Here is a 22946-nt window from a genome sequence, read left to right as displayed (position 1 = left end):
TGAAGCCACCATCACCCTGATACCAAAACCAGACAAAGACACTACCAAAAAAGAAAATTATAGGCCAATATCTTTGATGAATATAGATGCAAAAGTTCTCAACAAAATATTAGCAGATTGAATCCAACAACAAATTAAAAAGATCATACACCACAACCAAGTTGGATTCATCCCAGGGTCATAAGGATGGTTCAACATATGCAAATCAATCAATGTGATAAACCACATCCACAAAAGAAAAGACAAAAAACACATGTTCATCTCAATAGATGCAGAGAAAGCATTTGATAAAATTCAACATCCATTCATGATAAAAACTCTTACGAAAGTGGGTACCAAGGGAACATATCTCAACATAATAAAAGCTAATTATGACAAACCCACAGCCAAGCACGCCACCTTTGTTGGCTCGCGCCTCACGGGTCAAGTCAGCGGCCGGTCCCGGAAATGGAGGGCTTTGCCGTACAAGATGTACAAGATGGCGGCTTCCCGTGTGGCGGTACGGCACGCTGAGAGGCTGGCCTGTTTCTGGGACACGCGGGGACTGTAGCAGGCTCCTCGCGAAAGACGGCTCCCGCGGAGTTTCCCGGCGTCTTTGTCGTCGGCCATGTGGACGAAAGGCTCTTGGTGCTCCAGCCAGGCATCAGGGCCGTGCCTCTGAGGTGGGAGAGCCAACTTCAGGACACTGGTCCACAAGAGACCTCCCAGCTCCACGTAATACCAAACGGCAAAAATCTCTCAGAGATCTCCATCTCAACATCAAGACCCAGCTTCACTCAACGACCAGCAAGCTACAGTGCTGGACACCCTATGCCAAACAACTAGCAAGACAGGAACACAGCCCCATCCATTAGCAGAGAGGCTGCCTAAAATCATAATAAGGCCACAGACACCCCAAAATACACCACCAGACGTGGACGTGCCCACCAGAAAGACAAGATCCAACCTCATCCACCAGAGCTCAGGCACTAGTTCCCTCCACCAGGAAGCCTACACAACCCACTGAACCAACCTTAGCCCCTGGGGACAGATACCAAAAACAACAGGAACTACGAACCTGCAGCCTGTGAAAAGGAGACCCCAAACACAGTAAGATAAGCAAAATGAGACGACAGAAAAACACACAGCAGATGAAGGAGCAGGGTCAGAACATACCAGACTTAACAAATGAAGAGGAAATAGGTAGTCTACCTGAAAAAGAATTCAGAATAATGATAGTAAGGATGATCCAAAATCTTGGAAATAGAATAGACAAAATGCAAGAAACATTTAACAAGGACGTAGAAGAACTAAAGAGGAACCAAGCAATGATGAAAACCACAATAAATGAAATTAAAAATACTCTAGATGGGATCAATAGCAGAATAACTGAGGCAGAAGAAAGGATAAGTGACCTGGAAGATAAAATGGTGGAAATAACTACTGCAGAGCAGGATAAAGAAAAAAGAATGAAAAGAACTGAGGACAGTCTCAGAGACCTCTGGGACAACATTAAACGCACCAACATTCGAATTATAGGGGTCCCAGAAGAAGAAGAGAAAAAGAAAGGGACTGAGAAGATATTTGAAGAGATTATAGTTGAAAACTTCCCTAATATGGGAAAGGAAATAGTTAATCAAGTCCTGGAAGCACAGAGAGTCCCATACAGGATAAACCCAAGGAGAAACACACCAAGACACATATTAATCAAACTGTCAAAAATTAAATATAAGGAAAACATATTAAAGGCAGCAAGGGAAAAAAAACAAATAACACACAAGGGAATCCCCATAAGGTTAACATCTGATCTTTCAGCAGAAACTCTGCAAGCCAGAAGGGAGTGGCAGGATATACTTAAAGTGATGAAGGAGAAAAACCTACAACCAAGATTACTCTACCCAGCAAGGATCTCATTCAGATTCGATGGAGAAATTAAAACCTTTACAGACAAGCAAAAGCTGAGAGAGTTCAGCACCACCAAACCAGCTTTACAACAAATGCTAAAGGAACTTCTCTAGGCAAGAAACACAAGAGAAGGAAAACACCTACAATAACAAACCCAAAACATTTAAGAAAATGGGAATAGGAACATACATATCGATAATTACCTTGAATGTAAATGGATTAAATGCTCCCACCAAAAGACACAGGCTGGCTGAATGGATACAAAAACAAGATCCATATATATGCTGTCTACAAGAGACCCAACTCAGACCTAGGGACACATACAGACTGAAAGTGAGGGGATGGAAAAAGATATTCCATGCAAATGGAAATCAAAAGAAAGCTGGAGTAGCAATTCTCATATCAGACAAAATAGACTTTAAAATAAAGACTATTACAAGAGACAAAGAAGGACACTATATAATGATCAAGGGATCGATCCAAGAGGAAGGTATAACAATTGTAAATATTTATGCACCCAACATAGGAGCACCTCAATACATAAGGCAAATACTAACAGCCATAAAAGGGGAAATCGACAGCAACACAATCATAGTAGGGGACTTTAACACCCCACTCTCACCAATGGACAGATCATCCAAAATGAAAATAAATAAGGAAACACAAGCTTTAAATGATACATTAAACAAGATGGACTTAATTGATATTTATAGGACATTCCACCCAAAAACAACAGAATACACATTTTTCTCAAGTGCTCATGGAACATTCTCCAGGATAGATCATATCTTGGGTCACAAATCAAGCCTTGGTAAATTTAAGAAAATTGAAATCGTATCAAGTATCTTTTCCGACCACAACGCTATGAGACTAGATATCAATTACAGGAAAAGATCTGTAAAAAATACAAACACATGGAGGCTACACAACACATTACTTAATAACGAAGTGATCACTGAAGAAATCAAAGGGGAAATCAAAAAATACCTAGAAACAAATGACAATGGAGATACGATGACCCAAAACCTATGGGACGCAGCAAAAGCAGTGCTAAGAGGGAAGTTTATAGCAATACAAGCCTACCTCAAGAAACAGGAAACATCTCGAATAAACAACCTAACCTTGCACCTAAAGCAATTAGAGAAAGAAGAACAAAAAAACCCCAAAGCCAGCAGAAGGAAAGCAATTATAAAGATCAGGTCAGAAATAAATGAAAAAGAAATGAAGGAAACAATAGCAAAAATCAATGAAACTAAAAGCTGGTTCTTTGAGAAGATAAACAAAATTGATAAACCATTAGCCAGACTCATCAAGAGAAAAAGGGAGAAGACTCAGATCAATAGAATTAGAAATGAAAAAGGAGAAGTAACCACTGACACTGCAGAAATACAAAAGATCATGAGAGATTACTACAAGCAACTCTATGCCAATAAAATGGACAACCTGGAAGAAATGGACAGATTCTTAGAAATGCACAAACTGCCGAGACTGAACCAGGAAGAAATAGAAAATATGAACAGACCAATCACAAGCACTGAAATTGAAACTGTGATTAAAAACCTTCCAACAAACAAAAGCCCAGGCCCAGATGGCTTCACAGGTGAATTCTATCAAACATTTAGAAAAGAGCTAACACCTATCCTTCTCAAACTCTTCCAAAATATTGCAGAGGGAGGAACACTCCCAAACTCATTCTACGAGGCCACCATCACCCTGATACCAAAACCAGACAAAGATGTCACAAAGAAAGAAAACTACAGGCCAATATCACTGATGAACATAGATGCAAAAATCCTCAACAAAATACTAGCAAACAGAATCCAACAGCACATTAAAAGGATCATACACCATGATCAAGTGGGGTTTATCCCAGGAATGCAAGGATTCTTCAATATACGCAAATCAATCAATGTGATACATCATATTAACAAATTGAAGGAGAAAAACCATATGATCATCTCAATAGATGCAGAGAAAGCTTTCGACAAAATTCAACACCCATTTATGATAAAAGCCCTGCAGAGAGTAGGCATAGAGGGAACTTTCCTCAACATAATAAAGGCCATATATGACAAACCCACAGCCAACATTGTCCTCAATGGTGAAAAACTGAAACCATTTCCACTAAGATCAGGAACAAGACAAGGTTGCCCACTCTCACCACTATTATTCAACATAGTTTTGGAAGTGTTAGACACAGCAATCAGAGAAGACAAAGAAATAAAAGGAATCCAAATCGGAAAAGAAGAAGTAAAGCTGTCACTATTTGCAGATGACATGATACTATACATAGAGAATCCTAAAGATGCTACCAGAAAACTCCTAGAGCTAATCAATGAATTTGGTAAAGTAGCAGGATACAAAATTAATGCACAGAAATCTCTTGCATTTCTATACACTAATGACGAAAAATCTGAAAGTGAAATTAAGAAAACACTCCCATTTACCATTGCAACAAAAAGAATAAAATATCTAGGAATAAACCTACCTAAGGAGACAAAAGACCTGTATGCAGAAAATTATAAGACACTGATGAAAGAAATTAAAGATGATACAAATAGATGGAGAGATATACCATGTTCCTGGATTGGAAGAATCAACATTGTGAAAATGACTCTACTACCCAAAGCAATCTACAGATTCAATGCAATCCCTATCAAACTACCACTGGCATTTTTCACAGAACTAGAACAAAAAATTTCACAATTTGTATGGAAACACAAAAGACCCCGAATAGCCAAAGCAATCTTGAGAACGAAAAATGGAGCTGGGGGAATTAGGCTCCCTGACTTCAGACTATATTAGAAAGCTTCAGTAATCAAGACAGTTTGGTACTGGCACAAAAACAGAAATATAGATCAATGGAACAGGATAGAAAGCCCAGAGATAAACCCACACACATATGGGCACCTTATTTTTGATAAAGGAGGCAAGCATATACAGTGGAGAAAAGACAGCCTCTTCAATAAGTGGTGCTGGGAAAATTGGACAGGTACATGTAAAAGTATGAAATTAGAACACTCCCTGACACCATGCACAAAAATAAACTCAAAATGGATTAAAGACCTAAGTGTAAGGGCAGACACTATCAAACTCTTAGAGGAAAACATAGGCAGAACACTCTATGACATACATCACAGCAAGATTCTTTTTGACCCAGCTCCCAGAGAAATGGAAATAAGAACACAAATAAACAAATGGGACCTAATGAAACTTAAAAGCTTTTGCACAGCAAAGGAAACCATAAACAAGACCAAAAGACAACCATCAGAATGGGAGAAAATATTTGCAAATGAAGCAACTGACAAAGGATTAATCTCCAAGATTTACAAGCAGCTCATGCAGCTCAATAACAAAAAAACGAACAACCCAATCCAAAAATGGGCCGAAGACCTAAATAGACATTTCTCCAAAGAAGATATACAGATGGCCTACAGACACATGAAAGAATGCTCAACATCATTAATCATTAGAGAAATGCAAATCAAAACTACAATGAGATATCATCTCACACTGGTCAGAATGGCCATCATCAAAAAATCTAGAAACAATAAATGCTGGAGAGGGTGTGGAGGAAAGGGAACACTCTTGCACTGTTGGTGGGAATGTAAATTGATACAGCCACTATGGAGAACAGTATGGAGGTTCCTTAAAAAACTACAAATAGAACTACCATACGACCCAGCAATCCCACTACTGGGCATATACCCTGAGAAAACCATAGGTCAAAAAGAGTCATGTACCAAAATGTTCATTGCAGCTCTATTTACAATAGCCAGGACATGGAAGCAATCTAAATGTCCATCGACAGATGAATGGATAAAGAAGATGTGGCACATATATACAATGGAATATTACTCAGCCATAAAAAGAAATGAAATGGAGGTATTTGTAATGAGGTGGATGGAGTTAGAGTCTGTCATACAGAGTGAAGTAAGTCAGAAAGAGAAAAATAAATACAGTATGCTAACACATATATACGGAATCTAAGGGAGAAAAAAAAAAAAAAAAAGGCCATGAAGAACCTAGTGGCAAGACGGGAATAAAGACACAGACCTACTAGAGAATGGACTTGAGGATATGGGGAGGGGGTGGGGTGAGATGTGACAGGGTAAGAGAGTGTCATGGACATATATACACTACCAAATGTAAAATAGATAACTAGTGGGAAGCAGCCGCATAGCACAGGGAGATCAGCTCGGTGCTTTGTGACCACCTAGAGGGATGGGATGGGGAGGGTGGGAGGCAGGGAGATGCAAGAGGGAAGAGAAATGGGAACATATTGTATATGTATAACTGATTCACTTTGTTATAAAGCAGAAGCTAACACACCATTGTAAGGCAATTATACTTCAATAAAGATGTTAAAACAAAAAACAAAACAAAACAAAAAAACCCACAGCCAATATAATACTCAACAGTGAAAAGCTGAAAGCCTTCCTGCTAACTCTGAAAAAAGACAAGAATGCCCACTCTCGCCACTTCTCCTCAGCATTGTACTGGAAGTCCTAGCCACAGCAATCAGACAAGAAAAAGAAATAAAAGGTATTCAAATTGGTAGGGAAGAGGTATAACTGTCACTATATGCAGATGACATGATACTATATATAGAAAACCCTAAATACTCTACACAAAAACTATTAGAACTGATAAACAAATACAGCAAAGAAGCAGGATACAAGATTAATATACAGAAATTGGTTGCATTTCTTTACACTAACAGTGAAATATCAGAAAATAAATGTAAACAAACAATCCCTTTTAAAATCGCATCCAAAAAAATATTTAGGAATAAACTTCACCAAGGAGGTAAAAGATTTATATACTGAGAACTACAAAACATTAATAAAGTACACTGAAGATGACTCAAAGAAATGGAAAGATATGCCATGCTCTTGGATTGAAAGAATTAATATTATAAAACGCCCATGCTACCCAAAACAATCAACAGATTTAATGTGATCCCTATCAAATTATCCATGACATTTTTCACAGAACTAGAACAAATAATCCTAAAGTTTATACAGAACCTTAAAAGACCCAGAATTTCCAAAGCAATCTTTAGGGAAAAAAGAAAAGTAGGAGGCATAACCCTCCCAGACTTCAGACAATACTACAAAGCTCCAGTAATCAAAACAGTGTGGTAATGGCAGAAAAACAGACATATGGATCAATGGAACAGAACAGAAAGCCCAGAAATAAACCCACACACCTATGAACAACCTTCAACAAAGGAAGCAAGAATATACAATGGGAAAAAAGACAGTCTCTTCAGCAAGTGGTGTTGGGAAAGTTGGACAGCCACATGTAAATCAATGAAATTAGAACACTCCCTCACACCACACACAGAAATAACCTCAAAATAGTTTAAAGACCTAAATGTAAGACATGACACCATAAAACTCCTAGAAGAGAACATAAGCAAAACATTCTCTGACATAAATCGTAGCAATCTGTTCTTAGGCCAGTCTCCCAAGGCAATAGAAGTGAAAACAAAAATAAACAAATGGGACGTAATCAAACTTATAAGATTTTGCACAGCAAAGGAAATCATAAACAAAACGAAAAGACAACCTATGGACAGGGAGAAAATATTTGCAAATGATGCAACTGACAAGGGATTAATTTCCAAAATATACAAACAGCTCATACAACTCAATAACAAAAAACAAACAACCCAGTCAAAAAAATGGGCAGAAGACCTAAACAGACATTTCTCCAAAGGAGACACACAGATGGCAATAGGCACATGAAAAGATGCTCAACATCACTAATTATTAGAGAAATGCAAATCAAAACTACAATAAGGTACCACCTCACATAGGTCAGAATGGCCATCATTAAAAAGTCTACAAATAATAAATGTTGGAGAGGGTATGGAGAAAAGGGCACCCTCCTACACTGTTGATGGGAATGTACACTGGTGCAGCCACTATGGAAAACAGTATGGAGGTTCCTCAAAAGACTAGAGTTATCATATGATCCAGCAATCCCACTCCTGGGTATATACCCAGACAAAACTATAATTCAAAAAGATACATGAACCCCTATGTTCACAGCAGCACTGTTTACAATAGCCAAGACATGCAAACAACCTAAATGTCCATCAACAGATGAATGGATAAAGAAGATGTGGTGTATATATATGTGTGTGTGTGCACACACACACATACACACACACACACACACACACACACTGGAATATTAGCCATAAAAAAGAATGAAATAAGGCCATTTGCAGCAACATGGATGGACCTAGACATTATCATACTAAGAGAAGTCAGAAAGAGAAAAACAAGTACCATATGATATCACTTATATGTGGAATCTAAAATACAGTACAAATGAACATATCTACGATACAAAAACAGACCCACAGACACAGAGAACAGACCTGTGGTTGCCAAGGAGGAAGGGGGGCGATGGTGGGAGGATGGATTGGGATTTGGGGATTAGCAGATGCAAATTACTATCTATAGGATGGATAAACAACAAGGCCTTACTGTACTGCACAGGGAACTATACTCAATATCTTGGGATAACCCATAATGGTAAAGAATATGGAAAGTATATATATATATGTATAATTGAATCATTTTGCTGTACAGCAGAAATTAACACAACATTGTAAATCAACTATACTTCAATAAAATAAAAAACAAAATGGTGATAATAATAGCATATACTGGATTTTGAGGAGAAATGAAGGTCCAAAAAGTTTAAATAGGGATGTCCAGGCAAGTAACAAATGGGGGCAAAATCTTAGGTAGAAACAAGAGGGCCCTCTTTCATTGCCTACTTATTAATGCCCATTTCTGAACCCAGTTAAGGGAGAAAGCTTGAGATGGAGAGAGATGTCAGCAATTTCTGATGTTACTTTTCTTTTTTTCTTCTTCCCAGGAAGGTGAGAGCTCCTAAAATAGTCCATGCTGAGCTCTTATTCGGGTTTCACATTAGATGAGAGTTGAGAAATATTTCTAACTAATGAACGAAACATTACTCTTACAATTCTATGGGCTTATTTTTTTCCCTACTGATTAGATCCTTTTTACCCGAAGAAAATCAATTCAAAGAGTCAGAATTGAGTAAACTGTTAACCATATATTTTCCAAACAAAAATTAGGAGTTAGTTGGAGTGTGGGTCTGTGTAGGCAGCCAAAGAGGTTCATTGTTATTTGAGACAGCATGCAAAAAATAAGACAACCTACATTGCAGTTAGTTTTCTTCAATTTAAATTTTAAATCTGTATTTTAATGTAATTTTGCTTTGAAATAATAATATATACTCTTCAAGAAGAATTTAAAAATACAGAAAAGTAAATTTTAATTAAAAAATAAAATTAACCAAGCTCTAACATGTGTAATTTGGCATCATGAAAAGGCTTATAACATGAAAAAAATAAATAAATAAAATAAAATTAAGCAAAATATTAAAACTAAGACACACTGTCATTAATATTAGACGAAAATCTTTCCTGAACTCTTCCTGTTCCTCTCTCTCTCTTAATGACTAAGTATATAGATTTAGTTAGTGCAACGGAAATGATATCATAAAAACAGGAACATGCTACTTTTGGAAAGAGAATTTGCTGAATACAAGGTCCATATGCAAAAAGAAGAAGAAATCAGGGACTTCCCTGGTGGCACAGTGGTTAAGAATCTGCCTGCCAACGCAGGGAACACGGTTCGCTCCCTGATCCGCGAAGATCCCACATGCCATGGAGCAACTAGCCCATGTGCCACAACTACTGAGCCTGCGCTCTACAGCCCACGAGCCACAACTATTGAGCCCGTGAGCCACAACTACTGAAGCCCGAACACCTAGAGCCTGTGCTCCGCAACAACAGAAGCCACCTCAATGAGAAGCCCACACACCACAACGAAGAGTAGCCCCCGCTCGCTGCAACTAGAGAAAGCCTGTGCGCAGCAATGAAGACCCAATGCAGCCAAAAATAAATAAATAAATAAATAAATAAATTTATAAAAAAAGAAGAAATTATAATTTAAATGTGTGTAATAAATAGAAGATGAAACATTTGATATTTCCCAGAAAATCAAAAATAACAAATGTATAAGGAAAAACTCTAATAAAAAGCATGTATCATATATCTACTCTGAATATTACAAAACTTTCATGAAATATTTTGTTTTAAACTCTAAATAAATGGAAGTATATACCCATTCATCAATTAAACAATTCAATATTATAAACAGGTACATTCACTCTAAATTGTTTTGTAGATTCAATATAATCTTACTCAAATAGGTAGCAGGTTTTTTTTTTGAGAATAAAAATTTGATTTTCAAATTTATATGAAAATGTAATAGGAATAAAGAGCAGACATTATAATCTTGAAGAAAAACAAAGATGAAGGACTTACACTACCAGACAACAAGACTTACTCTCAAGCAATAATAATAAAGAAAATATATTGGTGCAAAGATAGACAAGGAGACCACTGGGATGGAATTTAGAGCCCGGAAACAGACCCATACATATACGATCATTTGATTAACGACAAAAGACACTGCAAAATTATGAAAGAGAACATCCTTTCATATACCCATGGGATATACACGTTGGAGAAAATGAATACTGACTCATCTTAATTTGAATTGATACTTAAAAAACCAATTCAAAAAATCTTTTGAAGGGAAATATGTCTTCATGAACTTAGTGTAGGCAAATATTATTTAAACTGGCAAAAAAAAAAAGCACTAAGTCTAAATAAAAATATGGTGAACCATGCAATATTAAAATTAAGAATGTCAATTCATCAAAATACACCATTAGTAGAGTAAAAGGTAAACCACCAACCAGGAGAAAATGTTTCCAATACATATAACCAACAAGTGGCTCATATTAGAACTATGTGGTGTCTAAGTTTTAAGATTAAATAGAGAGGTCAGCTAGAAAGAATATACTCACTGATGGAAGAATTAGGCTCCCTCTGCTTTCTCTCCTTTTTTTAAATTGACATGAGCAGTAATATATCTTAAGCACACAGAAAGAATAGCTTAGTGATTCATTTATGCCCCCATTTTGGTGTGGAACTTTGGAGTTTAACTTTCCATCAGAGATGGAAAATTAGACTAAATTAGACTAAATCTAATTTTTAAATTCATTTCTTTCAACCTTTATTTCATGGTGTCTCTCTTCATTCTTTCCCTCACCTATCCAACCTATCAGAAGAGGAAAACAATAAAACTGCCCTCTTCCAAATCTTCAAATAGTCTTATCTGTGAAAAATTTGCAGAATTTTGTAATCTCATTATTTCTGCATCTGAGGTTAAATTTCAGGTTAGGAGTTAAGCTTTGACATACCAGACATCTTTTTCTTTCCTTATTTTAAAATTTTGCAATGTACTTTACAACCTGGTCCCCATGTATTTTTTTTGGATGCTGATGGAAAATTTTGACACACTTTTCATTTTTGTGGTTCATTTGTTTAAATTTAGAAGAAGTCAATTCTATGACCTGATTTCACTCTGCCACTGTGCTTTGGTTATCAATTGCTGGATGGCAAATACTCCAAAACTGAGTTACTTAAAACAATAACAACAATTTGTTATTTTCACAATTTGGGGGATTGACCAATTAATTCTGTTTCACGTGGGGTCAACTGGAGTACTGGTGTGGCTGGAAGCTTCAAAATAACCTCATTCACAAAGCTGCAGTTGGTACCACCTGATAACATGGAGCTCAGCCATAACCATCACCTGGGAGCATCTGTTCTATTCAGCTTCTCTGCCATAAATAATATTAATTCAATTTTAACATATTTTTTTCTGGCTGGAGAGACTTTCCTGAACCCTGAGCTTTTCAACTACACTCTTCTTGAAAAATGGGCAATTCTTTTAGTTTACTTCTCCCTTCCTTAATCTTAGTGACAGGTAGAAGAACCACATAGCAGACAAAGCAGACTTCAGAATAAGAAATATTACCAGGGATAAACAGGCACATTACATAATGATAAAGGAGGCAATTATAGATGTGTGTTCACCTAATAACAATCCTAGATGTGTGTTCATCTAAAATCAGATTATCAAAATATATTAAGCAAAAATCAATAGGACTCTAAGAAGAATTTTAAAAATTAACAAATATAATTGGAGATGTCAACACTTCTCTGTCATTGATAGAACAAGTGGATGGAAAATCATTAAGAGTATAGAAGACCTGAACAACACAACCAGACAAATTGTTGTAATTGATATGCATAGAGCACTTCACCAAACAACAGCAGATTACATAATTTTTTTCAATTGCACATAAACATTCACCAAGATAGACCATATCATGAGATATAAAACTAATCTTAAGAACTTCACAGAGTAGAAATCACACAATGTATGTTCTCTAGAAGAAATTAAATTAGAAGTCTACAACTGAAAAACATCTCAAAAATCCCCAATTATTTGAAAGTTAACACATGGTTTCTAAATAACCCATGAGTTATAGAGAAAGATTCAAGCAGTCTTTAACAGAAGGAAATATGAACACAATCTATCAAAATTTGTGGGTTGCATCTAAAGTAGTTCTTAGAGGGAAATGCATAGCATTTAATGGTGTAATAAAGAAATGTATTAATCGGTAATCTAAGTTTTCCATTTAAAGAAACAGGAAACAGAAAAGTAAATACAATCTAAAGCAAGTAGAAGGAAGGAAATAACAAAGATAAGGGCAGAAATCAGTGAAATTGAAAGAAGGAAAACCACAGATAAAAATCAGTGAAACAAAAAGCCATTTATATTAAAATGGTTGCCAAAAAGGGGGGCTGGGGCAGGAAGGGAGTAAAAATAACCAGTATCAGAAATAGTGGAGGAAACTCACAGATACTAGTTGGATAATAAGAAAATATGATGAATGCACTCCATGCACATGAATTGAAGTGCTTAGATGAAATAGACAATGTATTGAAAGTCACAAATTATTAAACTCACTCAAGAAGAAACAAATAATGTGAACAGTTCTATCTAGTTAAAAATTTTTTCAATAAAGACAATTCCAGGGCCAGATGGATGAAAGATAAATTCTACTAAACATTTAATGAAGATTTAATCCAAATCTACACACTTTCTTCCACAAAACAGAAGAGGACAGACCACTTTCTAACTCATTTTATGAGGCCAGCATTACCCAGACATCAAAGTCAAAGATAAGAAAAAAACAATATATAGAAAATTTCCATAAAATATTAGCAAATCAAATTTAGCAATACGTATTTCTGGATAAAACAAAATCAAAACAAAAACTCTCTGCCAACTAGATATGGAATGGAATTTCCTTAACCAGATAAAGGGTATCTGTGAAAAATCTGGATCCACCATTATACTTAATTATGAGAAACCTAATGTTTTCCCCCTAAAAACAGAAAGAAAACAAGGGTTTCGGCTCTCAACGCTTCTACTCAATATTGTATTGGAGGTTCTAGTTAGTACAATAAGGCAAGAAACAGCCAAAAAAAGGGAAAGAAAAGAAAAAGCATCCAGATAGGAAAGTAATTAATAAAATTGTCTTTATTTGCAGACTACGTGATAATCTATATAGGAGGTATGATGGAATCTACAAAGCAACCTATTAGAACTAGTAAGTTTAGCAAGGGTGGAGGGTGTAAGAACAAAATACAAAATAAATTCTATTCCTATATACTAAGAGGAAATAATCAGCAATTTAAATGAAAAATAATACCATTTCTAACAGCATCAAAAATATGAACTATTAGGAAATATGTGATGAAAGTTGTGCATGTCCTGTACATTGAAAAAATAATTTGCTGAAATAAATATAAAAGTCCCAGAAAAGTCAAAACAACATTGAAAAGAGCAAAGTTTGAAAGCTAACCAGTTTTAAGAATTATTATAAAGTTACAGTAATCAAGGCAGTGTGATATTAGAGTCAGAATAGACAAATAGATAAAAGGAAAAGAACAGAGAATCCAGAAATAGAGCCATACACTTATAGATAACTAATTTTTACAAAGATGCAAAAACAATTCAGTGGAGAATGATAATCTTCAACAATGGTGCTAGAATGATTGGATGTATTTAAGCAAAAACAATGAACTTCAATCCACAGCTTACATCACATCCAAACGCTAATTCAAAATGGATCCTAGAAGTAAAATATAAAACTATAAAAAGTTTAGAAGAAAATATTTTGTGACCTTAGGTTAGCCAAAAGTCTAAGATACGACACCAAAAGCATTATCTATAAAATAACTATTTGTAACATAGACTTCATCAAAATTAAAATCTTCTTTTTAGAAACACTTAAGGAAGAAAGATGAGACAAACTAGAGAAAGTATCAATCTTTACAAAGCACATATCTGATGAAAGAATGGAATTTAGCTCATATAAAACTCTCAAAACTTAATAAAAAGAAAACTAACAACCAAATATAAATGTGCAGAAGATCTGAATGCACATGTCAAAGCATATATATGGATGGTAAATAAGCCAACCAAAAATGTATATTTGGAAATCAAAGGGATGGATCTAAAACATTATATGTGAAAGAAGCCAGACGAAAAAAGAGTACATCCTGTATGATTCCACTTATGTCAATTCTTTTAAAAAAGTGCAGGGGAATTCCCTGGTGGTCCAGTGGTTAAGACTTCACTTTCCAATGCAGGGGGTGCAGGTTCGATCCCTGGTCAGGGAGCTAAGATCCCACATGCCTGGCGGCCAAAAAACCAAAACATAAAACAGAAGCAATATTGTAACAAATTCAATAAAGACTTTAAAAATGGTCCACATCAAAAAAAATCTTAAAAAAATAAATAAAATAAAATAAAGTTTTAAATTGCAAACTAATCTATAGCCACAGAAAGTATATCAATGGTTATCTGGGGTTGGTGAGACATAAAGAAACTTTTGGGATGATGTTGAATATGTTTATTATCTTTTTTTTTTTGGCTGCATTGGGCCTTCGTTGCTGCGTGCGGGCTTTCTCTATTTGTGGCAAGCGGGGGCTACTCTTCATTGTGGTGTGCGGGCTTCTCATTGCGGGGGGCTTGTTGTGGAGCACAGGCTCTAGGCGCATGGGCTTCAGTAGTTGTGGCACGTGGGCTCAGTAGTTGTGGCACACGGGCTTAGTTGTTCTGCGGCATGTGGGATCTTCCTGGACCAGGGCTTGAACCCGTGTCCCCTGAATTGGCAGGCAGATTCTTAACCACTGCACCACCAGGGAAGCCCCTATGTTTATTATCTTGATGCTTGATTTTATGAGTGTATACAAATGTCAAAATATCAAATTGCACACTTCAAATGTGTGTGGTTTATTACAGGTCAATTTTACCTCAATAAAACATTTAAGAAAATAATTAAAAGACCACCCCTTCTCATCATGCAAATCAAAAACACAATGAGATATAAACTTACACCTATTCATCATGTTATGATGGCTATTATAAAAAAAATGATAACAAGTGTTGGTGAAGATATGGAGAAATGGGAACCCTTGTACACTGTTGGTGGGAATGTAAATTGGTACAGCCATTATTGAAAAATGTACTGAAGTTCCTTAAAAAACCAAAAATAGAACTACCATATGACCCATCAGTCCCTCTTGAATGTATACCCAAAGGAAATGAAATCAGTACCTCAAAGAGATATCTGCACCTACCATATTCATTGCAGCATTATTCAGAGTGGTCAAGATACGGAAACCATCTAAGTGTCCACTGATAGATGAGTGGATAAAGAAATTGTGGAATATATATATACAATGGAATATCATTCAGCCTTAAAAAAAAAGAAGAAAATCCTGTCATTTGCAACCACATGAATGAACCTGGAGGACATTATGCTAAGCGAAATAACCCGACACAGAAAGACAGATACTGTATGATCTCACTTATATGTGAAATCTAAAGAAGTCAAATACAAAGAAGCAGAGAGTAAAAAGGTACTTACCAGGGGTAGGGAGGTGAGGAAAATGGAAAGATGCTGGTCAAAGTGTACAACATTGCAATTATATAGGATGAGTAAGTCTAGAGATCTAAGTAGAGCATGATGTCTATAGTTAATAATACCATACTGAATATACTGGAAATTTGCTAAGAGAACAGATTTCAGGTGTTCCCATTTTCAAAAAATGTTAACTATGTGCTAATTAATTGTGTTAATTAGCTTGACTATAGTAATTCATTTTGCTCTCTCTATATGTATATCAAATCATAATGTTGTACACATTAAATACAATTTTTGTTAAAAAGTAAAAGACCAACCCCTTCATCTATGCACACTATCTCCTCTACTGTTGTTTTCTCAAAGATGTTGTTTCAGCAATTATATCAAAGTGCTGAATTTTCAATGTACTCTTTCTTCTGGACTTTTTCCAGTAGCTTATAGACTTCCTGCTATTTCTCCCATTAAAAAAAAATTTATATATATATATATATATATAGCCCATGTATAAAAGAAAATAAATAATTCCGGATTCCACATCTTCTTTGATTTTTCTTTACTAACTTCTTCCTATTAGACCAAAATACCTCTAACGGGCAGGCTACATACACTGACTCCAGTTTATTCCCTTCTATTTTCCCTAAAGTCTACTCTAATCAAGTTCTATCCATGACGACAGCAAAACTGTTATCATCAAGACCAGAGATGCATCCATGTTGCAAAAGCCAATGGTCTTAATCCTCATATCATTTTACATATCAACAGCATTTCACACAAGAAAATACTTCTTCCTCTATAAAACATGTTTTCTTCCCTATTAGGCTTCCAAGACAACTTCCTCTTGGACACTCCATCTCAGTCTCTGCAAGTTCCTATTCATCAGCTGATCACAAAACACCGGAATGCTGCAGTGTTTCAGCCTTTGGACTGATTCTGGATTTTACTTACAGTTATTCTCTTAGTGATCTCTAGTCTCTATCTAGATTTCTTTCTCCAATCTATACTTCTTTTCCAAAATCTAGATTCTTGTACACAACAGCCCAACCCTCATTTTTATTTGAATGTCTAATGAGAATCTCTAACTTATTCTGTCCCAGACTGAGCTCCTAACATTTTTTCCCCCTGCAATTGTTTCTTTCTTACTGCTCCCCAACTCATAAAACGGCAACTCCAGTTTTTCCAGTTGCTAAGCCAAATCCTTGACTATACTCTTTTTCTCACACCCAACATGTGACCCATCAGCAAATTCTTTTGGCTCTATCTTCAAAATATGCCCTAAAGCTAACCACTCTTCATCACCTCCATTGCTAATCCTCAGTGCAGCCACTGCCTTGTTTCACTTGAACTATTACAATAATCTTCTAATTACCATACTTGCTTCCTCTCTTTCAGTATGCATTCAACATTATACATCAACACAACACATTCAGCCAGAATAATTCTGTCTAAATAGAATTTTTATCATGCCACTTCCTTCATCCTACATCTCTAATAACCAGGTTAGTTCTTTGATGAAGGCCCCATACTCCTACCTGGGAGCAATTCTCTGTTGTTTTTTATTTTGTCCTCTGGTCCCTTGGTTATTCCCTCTGAATCACCTCCCCTCCCCTGGAGAACCCCCCCCCCAAAAAAATGGCTTATGTTTACAGCTAAGTAATTTTCTAAACCTACGTTCTGCCCATAAATATTTTGTATCACATTTCACAAAACATGGCTTCTTCATTTTTTACTGTCTGTCCCTTTCAGCCTAGGCTTGCTTAGTTTCTTCAAACATGTTTTGGGTTCTGCAGGTACCATTTTGCATTACACTTCACTGGACAAAAGGCACATTTCAAATCTATTCGAGAGAAGTCCTTCTCAACCTTTGGTCCCTGTATGGTTACTGTCAGACAATGCCACGTAGGTGCTCTATTGTTTCACAGAGAGTTGATGAGATATACCCTTAAGGTCCTTAGAAGGTCTACTGACTAACTAGTACAAGGGGCTTATGAAGGATCATCTGAAAACTATCTGAGGTTTAAGAGGGTTTGATAGTTTCATACTTGTATACACCTTGAGATGTTTTACTGGAAGCAACCAGGCTTTTATTTTTGTCCCGAGTCTCTTTCTGAGAGAGACTAGGGATGAGAGACAATTATTGTTTAAAATCCAGAAAGCCCTAGGTTTTTATATCCCCTCTAGATTCTGCTTGAAAACTGAACAATTCCTACTTTAGCTCAGCTCTCTTTTTTCTATGCCTCATGATGAAACCAGTTGATATTTTCAACATTTAACCGAGAAATCTCCTTAACAAGATTTATCAGTTTATTAGATGACATTTTTCTATTTTCCATGTTTGCTAAACTTTTCATCACTAAATTTTTAAAAAAGCCTCCTTTCCTCCAGCTTCCTGTAACATTTTTTGTCATTTTTATTTGCGCCCTCTCCAATGGCCTCGTTGAGGCTCATCAGCCTTCTGCTAATAGTTTCTTCTAGGCCCTTCTAGCTTCTGTCTACCACCCAGTCCCAAAGCCAGTGCCATATGTTTAGATGTTTGTTATATGTATTTGTTATTTCCACACACAACTTCCAGGTACCAAATTTGGCTATACTTATCAGTGCTACATTATAAACCAACTTTAAGTCAGTGGTATAAAGTAACAACCAATTTATAGTATTCATGGATTCTATCAGGGCAGGGAACAGACAACAGGCAATATAATTTCTCTCTGGCCCATGACATGGAACTTCAGTTCCAGAAGATTCAAATGGTTGAGATGACTTGAATGACTGGGAGTAAAATCATCTGGAGGTTCTGACATCTGGCCAGGCTGAGTTCAGCTGGGACTCTTGACGGGAACATTTATGTGGGACACTCTCATGTAACTTGGGCTTCTTACAGCATGATGGCTGCATTCTAAAAAGGTACACACCAAGAAGGTGATCCCGTTCAAGCTCCCCCATTACATACTGAGTATGAGGAGGCGATGGGGGCTGACAACATGCCTTATAATGTATAGGTCTCCATAAAGAGCTACTTTCAGTAATCCTAAACTTCTTGCTGGTTGCAGTGACTGGGTAACACTTTATACTGTCTCCTTTGAGGAGTGGAGTGGAGTACGTCCTAAATGTGGGGAAAAGGGTGTGCAAAGTTATCTAGTAGTCACAGGGGATAATTGTCTACAAAATTCATACTCCACTGTTAGAATATACAATCATTGCTGGGAAGTGGAAGCCCAACAAGGGAATTGATTTTTCTACCCCAAATTGTATATAACTGTGATCCTGTGACTAGTTCTCAGCAACGATGAGTGTGTTGTGCTTTACTTTTAAGCCAAGTTGGTAAAAAATCATGTGTGACTCCTTCGCAATACTATTCTTCTTCCCATCACCTTGATGCAAATGAGCATGGCAAATTCGAGCCATGTGTTGAAGTCAGAAATGAAAGAGGGCTAGGTCTCTTCATCACAGCTTGGAGAAAAGCTGCCTGTAAATCAGGGATAGTCATCTGGACTTGATACAATGGAAAAAACAGACCTCCTCCTTATTATGCATTGGGGTGATTTGTTATATTAACTGAGATTATCCTACATAAAACAATTTGTAGGGAATTCCCTGGCGGTCCAGTGGTTAGGACTCCGAGCTTCTACCGCAGGGGGTATGGGTTTGATCCCTGGTCAGGGAACTAAGATCCCACATGCCGCAAAGCACAGCCACAATTTGTAATAAAAGGTATGATGTGAAATTTACCTGCATCAAGAGTATGGAGATAAGGGAGTTATTGGGTTATACTATCTGACAGATACAGGATGGATTCAGTTTTTCGTATACTCAGGCAACAAGACCAAGTTACACATATTGACTTCTATATGTAACATAACTGAATAAAATCTAGCTTTTGTAAATTAAATCATATAAGCATTGATCCTCCCACCCAATATAGTTAGCTTCTACTATTTTTTCTAGTGTTTAGGAAGGATACTGGCATATGACAAATAAATCTTTACCCTCAAAGGCTACAGAGTAATAACGAGTAACATCTATAAGTTAGGTATATACTCATAATATAACACATGCTACATGCCATGAAAGGTAAAATGTTATGTTTTATTATAAGTCAGAAGAGAGAGGTTGATTCCTTCTTGGGCAACTGTGGAAAACATTTCAGAACAGTCTTTATTTTAGCTTGTTCAGGCAAGTTGAATCAGATTCTGATAGGCAGGGGTAGCAACAATTGTTTTAGAGAAAATATTAATGAACAGAAGTGCAGGAAGAGAAAATACAGATTACTCAGGAGTCTAGTGGTACGAGCCTCTGATGCTTGGAAAGGAAACCAGGAGATGAAATTGAGACAGAATGTAGGCCAGATCACAGAAGAACCTTGAATCCCAAGTTAAAGCTCTTTAACTTTATTGGCTAAGCTTTGTAAGCAATGGGGAGGCACTCCCAGTTACTGTTTACCTGGGGTAAATTGTCTGGACCAGAGCTGATAGACATGGGAGAGAATCTGTGTAGCAGAAATAATGGTATTGTTGAATTTAGAAATAAAAATTCTTGCAGAAGCTTTTCTCTAGTTTAGGGCAAACCTAATAATGCCTTGTTCAAATTAAATTACTTGACCTGTGAAATACTGCTTCCTTGTGATTTTAAAAGACGTTGGCAAACTTTCCCCCCATATTGTAGAATGTATTAGCAAACATTTAAGAGGCTTCCTCTGATGGTTATAATTAAGCTTCAAAGGGAACAGGCAAAGTCAGACATTGAGTTGGGCTGAAACTATTTCCGTTTTCCTTTTATTACCAATATGCAATCTACCCTAGCTTGCTTTCCATCACATTTTCCAGAGGGTGAATAAAGATTCCGATTTTGGTGGTAGAGAAAATCAGTATGCCAGCAAGAATTTTTAATGCTATATGATTCAGAGCTAGCTGAATCACCTTGAGCCACTGTACACTCTGTAAACAGCACGACACTCCGAACTTTTAGGTGCTGGCCTATTTTCAATCTCCTTTTCAACTATCCTTACCAGGCATCCTATGCTTCAGCCTACTGAACTATTTGGTATTCATATAGTCAGTAGTCTTCACACATTCATGTCTATTCTCATAGATTTCAGCTCGATTTTATCTATACCTGTGTGCCCTCCTCCTCTACTTCATCATCCAGTCTTATTTTGCTACAGAACTCTTATTTTCCTTCAAGATTCACAGTTGTGCAAGTATATTTTTTTAATGAGAACGTCTATGATGATACTATCATTAGAAAAGATGTATAAGATGATACTATCTTAGAAAAATTAATTGGATCTTTATGCACTCACAGCACCTTGAAAAATATATTTTCTAGAATGTTATTACATTATATTTGAATTGTATTGTCTATATCTGACTTGCTAAATTGTGAGCTCCTTGAGTACAAGAATAACAATGTTATAAGTGCTAAATTCAAGACGTGCAAATTGCTATGAGAAGCTAGAAGAAGCCAAATAAACCTATAGAAACCATTCAAAAGCCTCAACACTCAAAGAATGGTATAGAAAATTAGGAGGCAGTTAAGCTAAGGTAACCAAAAGATTAGTGAGTAAAAAAATGTAAATAAATATGAAAACAGTTTGCATTTTTTCATTCAAAAATATCAGTAGGAAAATTTAGAAGAAAAGTAAGATAAACCCCTGTCTTGCCCTCAGGATCATTATAATCTCATAATCTCACATTGTAGATAAAGCTACCAAACAAGAATTAATCAGTAAATAATGTAACACAGCAATTCAGTACCAACCTCTTTGGAACAAATTTCTAAAAGTTCTAGGAAAAGAACGAAAAATGACTCCAGGAGTAGACTTCAGCCCTATTACACTGAATTCTTTTATTGATAAATTTGATGAAACCATTGAAGGTGGGATTTCATGTCAGGAGTCAAGATCTCTACATACTGGGAGTGATGACTGGCCAAAATGAACAAGACAGAACGCTCTCTATGTAAGTCAAGAAAATGAACCCCAAAAGGAGAGGATGGCAGAGAGGTGTCTACATATTTAAAGCATGCTTTCTGTATTTTCCTTTAAGTCAGTTATAAAATTAACAACTGGGACAGTATTCTACCCCTCCTGGTTATTTTATCTTATTAATTTATTTTTTAATACACCTTTATTGGAGTATAATTGCTTTACAGTGGTGTGTTAGTTTCTGCTTTGTAACAAAGTGAATCAGCTATACATATACATATATCCCTATATCTCCTCCCTCTTGCATCTCCCTCCCACCCTCCCTATCCCACCCCTCTAGGTGGTCACAAAGCACGGAGCTGATCTCCCTGTGCTGTGCGGCTGCTTCCCACTAGCTATCTATTTTACATTTGGTAGTATATATATGTCCATGCCACTCTCTCACTTAGTCCCAGCTTACCCTTCCCCCTCCCCGTGTCCTCAAGTCCATTCTTGACATCGGTGTCATTTTTCCTGTCCTGCCCCTAGATTCTTCAAAACCATTTTTTTTTTTTTTTAGATTCCATACATATGTGTTAGCATACAGTATTTGTTTTTCTCTTTCTGACTTACTTCACTCTGTATGACAGGCTCTAGGTCCATCCACCTCACTACAAATAACTTAATTTCGTTTCCTTTTATGCCTGAATAATATTCCATTGTATATATGTGCCACATCTTCTTTATCCATTCATCTGTCGATGGACACTTAGGTTGCTTCCATGTCCTCCTGGTTATTTTAATTCATCCATCACCACCTTTTGGTTCAGTTGTGCAACTAGTTACAGTAGTCTACTCATATATCTTTATCCTTTCACAATTACAGCACAAGAGACATTATCTAAAGCCTTGCTGATGTTCAGTTGACTGTGTCTACTATATACCTTAGATATACCAGTCTAGTTACCATGTCAAAGAAGACAACAAAATTACTCTGACCTATTTTTCTTGACACCTAAGGATAATGGCATCCTTCCATAATGCCCCTAAATCTATACTATAATAATCTCTTTTTCGCTCTTACCCAAATTAATGCCAAGCTGTAACACTTAAATTTAAAAATAAGAGATTTGAGGAGGCTTAATATAAAAACACATATACAAAATGCAACCTTAAAAATGAATTCAAGTAGAAGTATAAAAAAACAATAAAGAAAGAAAATCAAGAAGAGAGAAATCTCTGAATGAAT

The 22946-nt window shown here is 36.4% G+C and overlaps 1 protein-coding gene and 1 long non-coding RNA gene across 4 annotated transcripts in view; one reads left to right on the top strand and one right to left on the bottom strand.

Moving 5' to 3' along the window:
• The window catches only part of LOC309657191 (uncharacterized protein), a 165467-nt gene that overhangs the window by 136854 nt on the left and 5667 nt on the right, over positions 1-22946 (bottom strand). The window contains exon 2 of one of the 3 annotated variants that reach the window (XR_014261690.1): positions 15387-15630. The exons of the other annotated variants lie outside the window; for them this stretch is intronic. The gene's annotated coding sequence lies outside the window, so the exon portion shown is untranslated. Of the gene's footprint in view, positions 1-15386; positions 15631-22946 lie in introns of those variants that run through there. 3 annotated transcript variants of the gene reach the window in all.
• The window catches only part of LOC309657228, a 44551-nt gene continuing 27863 nt past the window's right edge, over positions 6259-22946 (top strand). Inside the window, exon 1 of the long non-coding RNA XR_014261725.1 lies at positions 6259-8451. This is a non-coding gene — a long non-coding RNA (uncharacterized lncRNA). The remainder of the gene's footprint in view (positions 8452-22946) is intronic.

Source organism: Balaenoptera physalus, assembly GCF_965194825.1.
Source record: "Balaenoptera physalus genome assembly, chromosome: 3".
NCBI lineage: Eukaryota > Metazoa > Chordata > Mammalia > Artiodactyla > Balaenopteridae > Balaenoptera > Balaenoptera physalus.
Note: the sequence above shows the minus strand (reverse complement) of the source record. Positions and strands in the feature narration are given on the sequence as shown.